Source organism: Crotalus tigris, unplaced genomic scaffold (genome assembly GCF_016545835.1).
Source record: "Crotalus tigris isolate CLP2741 ecotype Arizona unplaced genomic scaffold, ASM1654583v1 scf7180000018432.44079421565:4894166, whole genome shotgun sequence".
Taxonomy (NCBI): Eukaryota; Metazoa; Chordata; class Lepidosauria; order Squamata; family Viperidae; genus Crotalus; species Crotalus tigris.
This window is the reverse complement of record NW_024096999.1, coordinates 2362974-2371898: the sequence shown is the minus strand read 5'-3', so window position 1 is coordinate 2371898 and position 8925 is coordinate 2362974.

Below are 8925 nucleotides of genomic sequence, written 5' to 3'. Positions count from 1 at the left end.
TTCTCCCCCCCCTAAAATTCGGATGGCATTTCAGGAAGGGAGCCCACAAACAACCCCCACCCCCACCCCCGTAAGCGCTCCTGTGATTCTGACTTACAGCCAGGATCGCCGCTTTACGATTCGTCCAGGGCTTTAAATCCGAAGCCGCTTCCTTCCTTCCTGGTCTGAGAGAGAGGTGCTCCGGGGAAGAACTGGGGCGCCTCCGTGATCTTTTGGGGTGCCTCTGCTCTGGCGGAGAGGGAGCGCCTGCTTCCCCAAATTCAGCGCCTCCGGATCCGCGAAAAGGCAAAGCCCGGCGCGTTCAGAACCTGCGGGCCAGGGCGCCTGGTGGGAAGCGCTGCGGGGGACCTTTTCTAGAGAACTGGGGGCGGAAGGATTTGGGGAGGGGCAGGGGGGCAAGGATAGACGCTTGCCCGCCAGGAGTCAAGAGATGGCCCGGCGCATCGCGGCGGGCAGCGGTGGCTCTTAGCCTTCCCAACCGTATCCGCAAACTTTGATGCTCGCTCACCTGTCTCTAGGTAAAGCGGGTGGACCTGGGGACACCTCCTGTCCGGGCGGTAGGGGCTGTGGGAGGAGGGGGTCGCACAAGCAAAAAAAGGCAATGGGACTCCCCTCTTTTAACGTGGGAACTGTGAAAAGCTGGCTAGGGGAGGTAAAAAGGAGTGGAGAGGCGCTAATCTGAGAGGCATTTTCCTCGACTTATTCTAAGGGCAAAAATCCCCCCTCCTTGCTTTGGAACAGGGCCGACCCTCCACCCAAAACGTGCGGGGCTATATCAATTCACGCGTGTATTCCGCTCCTGCGAAGTCAGCGGCCCAATTTGCTTTCGCAGGTCAGTTCAAAAGGCAGCGCTGCCTCAAGCCTTGTTCTCACCACCCACTCCGGCACCGTTTCCTAAACGAGATTAAAACTCAGCTAAAACGGCGCCTGCACAGGGTGGTGAGAACAAGGCCCGTTTGGTTAGTTCTCGATTCGGGGTATTAGGCCGAAGTCCCAAACTGGGCTCATTTGCATAACCATCTCGAGAGTCTTGTGCCAATCAGTCGACAAACAAACGGCTCGACACACAGGCGCAGAACGCGGCGTTCACACGTGCGACTCCGCAAAGGGGGCAAACCAGGTTTAAACGAAGCCGGCGGAGCCTCGCAGGACCATCCTTCTCTTTCTACTTCTTTCTGAAGGTCGGTGACAGAAGAGGCTGGTTTTTCCCGAGCTGTCAATCTGTATGTACATTATTTCTCTTACAAGTAGGGACCGATTCATTTCCATTTCAAATGATGCGGTGCAAAAGACACACAGAACAAACACCCGGCTGGGAAATTGTGGCCCTTTTTTCGCCGGGCTTCTTTGGTTCGTTAGAAGAACTGGATTTGCGAAATTCTGCCGAGGTGGGCAGGGGCAGAACCCTTATGTAAATTAAAACAAAAAACAAAAACACAAGATTGTGGGGTGTGTTTTTTTTTTCTTTCACCTTGGTGCGAGATGCGCAAATTCTGCGAAATGGGCAAAGGCGAACCCAACACCGAAATGTCCTTCTGTCAGGTTTCCGTGTGCCTTAAAACACAAAGAGATGAATACACGAGTACACGAGTGCGTACACACACCAAAAACTGAAGCCTGTGGGACAGAACCGAAACGGGCAAAGGCAAAACTTGGTCTCACCAATAGCTGCATCGCGTGGACAGAATTATCACCCCTGACAGCGGCGAAACAGGCGAAACCCACCACACCCTTTCCCCGGTTTTTTGTGTAGTTGTGGTAGCACCCACCAGCTGGATGTCTGAAGGTCCGCGCGGGCGCGTTGACCCAACACAACGTCTACATTTTGCCAGGTTTTGCCAATGCGGCGAAAGCGGCCAATCCATAAACTCTTCGAACCGAGGTGGCTAGCGCGCACCCAGTTAGCCATTCACACGTGAGGGCAGACGCGCAAGCGTGCACCCCCACACCCCGGTTTCTTCGCGTTTCCCCGACCCTCTCTCCCCTACCCGGGAACCAGTTTGACCCAAAGACAAAACCCAGCCCGCTTTTCGGGCAGGGGTTGAAAAATAGCGACAATAACCCGAGTTCTGGGTGTTATTATTTTGCTCTGAATATTTAAAGACATCCTTCGGCAGAGATGGATCGGGGGGGGGGTGGCTGGGACGGGGCTGTTCGCCGCCACCTTCCCCGCCTTGTGGTTCCTCTTGCTCGGAAACTTTGCGCGGGTTTTGTTCCGAATGACAACCGGCCGGGGGGAGGGGGAGGAAACCAACGCGCCAGAAGCGCAGGTCGCCCCTACATTAACCGACCCTCATCCTAAACTCTTTTAATTTGGACCTTGTCCGCGATCCACTTTAACGCGGCCGTCTTCTGCTCTAGAGGCGTCTCCTGCGCCTTTAGCTCGCTTTTCAAGCGCTTGTCACCCTCGGAGCTGGGGGTGGGAGCGAGACAGGCTTTGGCTCCCCCCCCGCCAGCGCCTGGGGGGGGGCTTTCACCCCACTTGGTCCTCCTCCCTCCAGCCCCTTCCGCGTGTCCCCCCCCCCAAGTCTCCCCGGCGGCTGCGCGCTTTGAAACCTTCCACGGGATCTCCGTGCTTAAGGATCGCTACTAAAGCAACCGAAAACGGTTCCGTACAACGTCGGCCGAGTGGAAGTGGTAAAAGTTGAGCGGCGCCTGGCGCATTGATTTGGGGAGGGAGGGGGGAGGAAGGAAGGAGCAAAGGAGGGAGGGAGGAAGGAAGGAAGGAAGGAAGGAAGGAAGGAAGGAAGGAAGAAGCAAAGGAGGGAGGGAGATAGGAAGGAAGGAAGGAAGGCAGGAAGGAAGGAAGAAGCAAGGGAGGGAGAGAGGAAGGAAGGAAGGAGCAAAGGAGGTAGGGAGATAGGAAGGAAAGAAGGAAGGAAAGAAGGAAGGAAGGCAGGCAGGCAGGAAGGAAGGCAACGGCGGCGGGGCGCTTTGCAACCAAACCGGGGGGGGGGGGCGGCCGGCTTTTACAACTGGGAGAAAGGCCCTTTTTTTTGAATTCCGCGCGACTTACTTCTGAGTAGCCTCGCCAACCGCGGGGGCGTTTTGACTCAGATGAGTTTGTTTGTTTGCTGCTGTTCGGCCCACCTCCACCCAGATGGAGGGAATGGTGGGGAGGGGGGAGGAGGAGAGGAGGGTGCCGCTTTCCTACGAACCGCCCCCCCCCATCCCTCGCTCGTCCCCTCTTCCTAGCAACCCTTCCACTAAACGCCACCGCCTGGAAGGCAACTTCGAAGCTTTTTTTTCCGCAGGCAAACTGTATCCAGGCTTCCCTCTCCACCCCGATTCCCCCCCCCCTTGCCAGTCTCTCAACGCCCCCTCCTCTTCCCTTACGGGAAGGGGGTGGGTAGCAAGAGGCGAGAGGCATTCTCGTTCCCGCTGTAGATGCCTGCCTCGCTTGTGGGATGTTCGGTTCCCCCCCCCCTTTTTTTTAAACAAAAAAACCTGCAGCAGCAACTACAACAACAACAACGCAGGATCTCTGGAGGAGGTGGGGGCGATGCTCTGCAATGCAAATCAAACCTCGGAGAGCAGACAAGCGCTCGGCGGGGGGGGGGGGCGAAGGGGGAGAGGATCGTACGGGAAGGAGAGGGGGAAGACTCGGAAGCGGGCAGGGGGGCAACTTCGCACTTCCAGCGGGGGAAGCAAAGGCGGGCGAGCCATCCTCGGCGCTGGGTTAGCCTGGCGAGGTGCGCTTGTGAGCGCCACAACTTTCCTTTCTTTTTCTTTCCTTTCTTTCTTTCCGTGTCCTTTCTCCTTCTTCCTTTCTTTTCCTTTTCTTTTCCTTTTCCTTCCTTTCCTCCTTTTTCTCTCATTTCCTTTCCTTTCTCCTTCCTTTCCTTTCCTTTCTCCTTCTTCCTTTCCATTCCTTTCTCCTTTTTCTCTCCTCTCCTTTCCTTTCCTTTCTCCTTCCTTTCCTTTCTCTTTCCTTTCCCTTCCTTTCCTTTCCTTTCTCCTTCTTCCTTTCCGCTCCTTTCTTCTTTTTCTCTTCTTTCCTTTCTCCTCCTTCCTTTCCTTTTTCCTTCCTTCCCTTCTCCTCCCTTCCCTTCCTTCATCCATCTATTTCCTTTCCCCTTTTCCTTAAAAAACCAAATTAACCCCCACTCTCCTCCGATCAAAACAGGCCTCATTTATGTAATAATCAAAGCCGGGGGGGGGGGAAAGGGGGAGGTCGGGGAAAGGCGACGCGATGTTCGCCGGGCGGTTCGTCCTTGCAATTTATTCGTTCACTGGCTCCAGAGAAAATCCCGCGCTCTCTAGGCAGCGCCAAGCAAAGGTTCCACACATGGGTCCCTATGGAGATCCTCAGCTGTGCAGGTCGTGGTTGTCTCAAAGGTGTTTTTGCCCCCAAAAGGCAACTGGACTTAGGAAGAAAATCCAGTTGCCTTTTTTTGGGGGGGGGGGGAATACCTTTGGGATCCCACAGATCATGTTTTCCAATTTTTCTGGATTTTTTTTTGGGGGGGGGAGGAGTAGCTTCACATATCCCCCACCAATACTTACACACCTTCCCATAAACATTCATGGTATATATCTGTATCTAAATGTATACATACACCTTCTGCTGGGAGGCGTTGGCTGAGTTTTCCCACGCTTGCACACACACTCTCATGCGTGTGCGTAAGTTTGTCGCCCACGCAGCAGCTAATTGGCAGAAAAACCCTTTGAAACTGTCCGCGCAAAACGATCGATAAGTCGGGTCCGGCAGCCGTTGCAGCAAAAAAAACCCACAGAAATTATTACAAATCAAGGAACAAAACGTCTCTCTCCCCCCCCCAGCTCAGCTCACCCCCATCCCAAATTCTGAAATATTTCGTAAAGGAGAGATTTTGGGGACAAAGGTCGGAAGTTGGGTCTCTTTGACCCCCCCCCTCTCCATATTTCTTTTTGCATAGTCGTGAAAGGAAGAGGGAATGAGGGAGAGAGACAGAATATAGAACTTATCAATTTTTGTAGTCATTTTTTAAATAGCCCATTACTTGTTTCAGTTATTGGTTGAAAATGCCTGGTTTTGGCCTGATTATCTACAAATTTATGTTTCCAAGTTTTCCAAATCACTTTTTCTTAGGGTTTTTTTTAGTTCTTTTTCCGAATAACCCCCTCTGTTTCCGAAAAGTATTAATCGCGGGTTTTAAATTTCTCCATCAAAAATCCCAGCACCAAACGGACTTCTTCAACCTCTGTGGCGTAAATATTAATTAAAGATCTCCCCAAAGAATCCCCAGAAATAGGTCTGAACTTCTGCTCCTTCCAAACAACAAACTCCAATTTCTAAATTAGCTTGGACTGTGCTTTCCGCCCCTCCCTCATCACTAAATGCTTCCTCCCCCCCCCCTTTCAAATGATCTGCGATCAAGCGATTCATTTCATTTCAATCCCTCCGGTTTTTTTTAAAAAGGGGGGTGGGGGATGGGGAGGCCGGAAGCCCCCTCCGCTCTATTTCAAACGGATCATTCTCCTTTCGCCGCGACCGCCCCCCCATACCCCCCCCTCTGTCTTTTATTTATTGCCGAAGATGCCCGCCTTGACCAAGGAACGTGGAGTTGTTATTAGTGACATCTAAGAAATGATCCATATTTTGTTTTTAGCTTAAGAACTGAATTACAACTGAGCCAGAAGGAATAGAGAGATAGTAAAAACAAATGGGGGGGAAGCGAGGAGGAAGAGGGAGGGAGGGAGGGAAGAAGGAATGGAAGGAAGGAAAGAAGGAAGGAAGGAAAGAAGGAAGGAAAGAAGGAAGGAAGGGAGGAAGGAAGGAAGGGGAGCAAGGAAGGAAAGGAAGGAAGGAAAGGGAGGGAAGGAGGAAGGAAGGGAGGGAGGAAGGGAGGGAGGGAAAGGGAGGGAGGGAGGGAGGAAGGAAGGAAGGGAAAGGGAGGGAGGGAGGAAAAGAAGGAATGAAGGAAAGGGAGGGAGGGAGGGAGGGAGGAAGGAAGGAAGGAAGGAAGGAAGGAAGGAAGGAAGGAAGGAAGGAAGGAAGGAAGGAAGGGGAGCAGGAAAGAAATGAAGAGGAGAAAATCCCCCCCCCCCAAATATTACACATTAACAAGGCTGGTGTAGTATAAACAAGAAAAATAAGACACATTCCTCAATTTTTAATTCCCATACTATTTCTTCTGGCCATTCTTAGTATTTTTTTTCCCCGAACTCCGGGATTCCAGATCCTAATGTGACCACTGAGAGGGCTACCAACAGCCTTCTCCACTTGTCAATAAAGATCAAGAATGAAGCCCCCCTTTACCATACTCCACTAGGCAGCTTTTAACTTAATCTAACCCCTTTCCATTTTATTATAACTGTCCTGAATGGCTTTGAAGTAATAGAGCAATGTTACTTCTCTAAGATTCTGTTCATACTGAGGATTTGAAATGGGTGGGGCGGGGAAGAGGAGGAGGAGGAGGAGGAGGAGGAGGAGGAGGAGGAGGAGGAGGAGGAGGAGGAGAAAAGCCTCAGGAGGGTTATATTGCAAGATGTTTTTAGAAAGGTAAGATTAGCTTGGATCCTCATGCTTCCTTATGCATTAGATCCAGAACAGAAAGAGTAACCAATGCCTTTACAAAGGAATGAGTTAAAAGTCCCTAATGGGAGCTGTGAAACCTTTAAGGCTGGGACCTTTTTATTGTCCACTTGCGGGTGGCATCTTGGCTGCATCTGATTTAAGCAGCCTAAATACCACATCTGGATCCATTCTCTGCTTTTCTGCAGCGGTTTCACCTTGCAATCCACTGCACAGATCCTGCCTGGCTTAGATCACTGAATAACTAGTTCAGAAGTCCACTTTTACTGAATTCACCACTTTTCCTCGTGTGTGTGTGTGTGTGTGTGTGTGTGTGTGTGTGTGTGTGTGTGTGTGTTCCTTCCAATCTAAGGATCTGTAGGAAGATAGGCTTTTGACTCAGGCAAAGGATGCTACTTCTACATGCTCTCAACCTGTGGGTCGCGACCCCATTTGGGGTCGAACGACCATTTCACAGGGGTCACCAAACAACGCAGTCCGCCATTTTTTTCCCCTTTTCCTTAGCTGTGCTCCTCCCTTTTATTCTATTGGCTTTTGAAAGCCAATAGAATAGACTCTCTTGAATAGAGTCTAATTCTATTGGCTTTCAAAAGCCAATAGGACTTGTCCAGGCTGTCTCTGCCCTGCTGAGCCCGCCAAAAGTCCCAGTCTGCAAACGGTGCTGCACCAGTTGAGTAGTCCTTGACTTACGACCGGTTGGGGGTCACGGCATTAAAAAGGTTGAGAACCACTGTTTTAAGCAAATGTTTGGATCAGCCAACCTGATCATAGCATTTTTAATTAAAACACCCTTTTGGTTATGTGTGTTTGGAGGGAGGGAGGGAGGGAGGGGGGAGAGAGAGAGACCCTTTGGCAATTATCTGCCCTCCCTTCCTATTTACAGAAAGTGATTTCTCCCCTCCCTCCCTCCCAACCAAGTGTTGAGGTGTCATGGTACCTTTGAAAGCCATTCATTCATTCATTCATTTGCTGCTCAAAGCAAGAAGCTAAAAACACCAGCCTGAAGATGACGAATGTGACTTCGTCGAAACGTTGCCAAGACACTTCCAATTTTACGCGGGAGAAAACCTGAACAACCAAAGACCTATATATATATATATATATATATATATATATATATATATATATATATCTCCCACTTTTCTTATTGCCAATACATCTAATAAGCCATATCAGCAGATAATCCCCAGAGCAATACATTCTCATTGTTTCAATGGGCTAGAAGTCCCCTTTTTGGTTTCTTTTTGCCTCTTGAACATTTTGCTCCAAAGTCTTCCCCATGGCTGAAGATATTTCTGTAGAGTCCTCCGTCTTCTCTGTGCTGGGTTGCAGTGTTCTGTTGATCTTGCCTAGTTGGGTCACGGAACTTGGGCAGGCAAAAACCCACCAAGCTCAGAGAGGACCAAGGAGTCCACAGCTCCACCCTGAGCTTCGGAGATTCCTTGCATTGGAAGAGATTTCACCACATCTCTTGATAAAATAGATTTGTACCAAGGAAGGCAAACCAGAGCTGGAAAGCCTGCTTTGCTTTCTCTGCTTGTGGTCCTCCATTTCTTGGAGTGCCAGAATATTGTGGCTTTCACTGTTCTGGTGGCATCTGGCCAGCTGCTGCTGGAAATAGAACAAGAGAGAGAGAGAGAGAGAGAGAGAGAGAGAGAGAGAGAGAGAGAGAGAGAGAGATGCATCTTAATTTGAGCGGGGAAGGCTGCAACTTAAAGCAGAGGTGGGAGGTGTCAGAGTTTGCAAGATTAATTTTGTCTTCCTTTTTCACCTCTTTTGAGTCTGCTGCCAAGGTCTCTCCATTCTGCACATGTGCAGTCTGCTCAGTGTTCGGTTTCAAGTTCACATTTGGGATAGGGACCAACTTACCGACAAGCTACTAGAGATTTGGACATCATTCATGAGAGCTGAAGGAGATTCAGCCACTTAATACCTCTATCCGCAGAATGGAAATGTTATTGTTGAAGATGAGGATGATTAGTGTCTTTGGGTCAGTTTTTGAGTCCTGGCAACTGCCTGGATTCATGCAATTTTCTTGGCAAAGTGTTTCAGAAAGGTTGGCCATTGTCTTCTTTTTAGGGCTGAGAGAGGGGGACGGGCCCAAGACCATGCAGCTGGCTTTGTGCCGAAGGCAAAAACTAGAATTAATAAAGGAAGCATATTTGTAGCTCTGGGTTGAAATGAGAGGCCTTTGTGCTCTCCGAGCTTGCAGATGTTTCATGACCCAAATGAATAACATCTTCATTGTCAGAGAAGAGTCCTTTCTAGCACTGATGATGTTACCTAGTTGAGTCATGAAACATCTGCAAGAAAACCACCAGCCTCAGAGAGCACCAAGGACCTGACAATCCTCCTCCTCCTCCTCCTCCTCCTCCTCCTCCTCCTCCTCCTCGTAAATCTCACTCCCT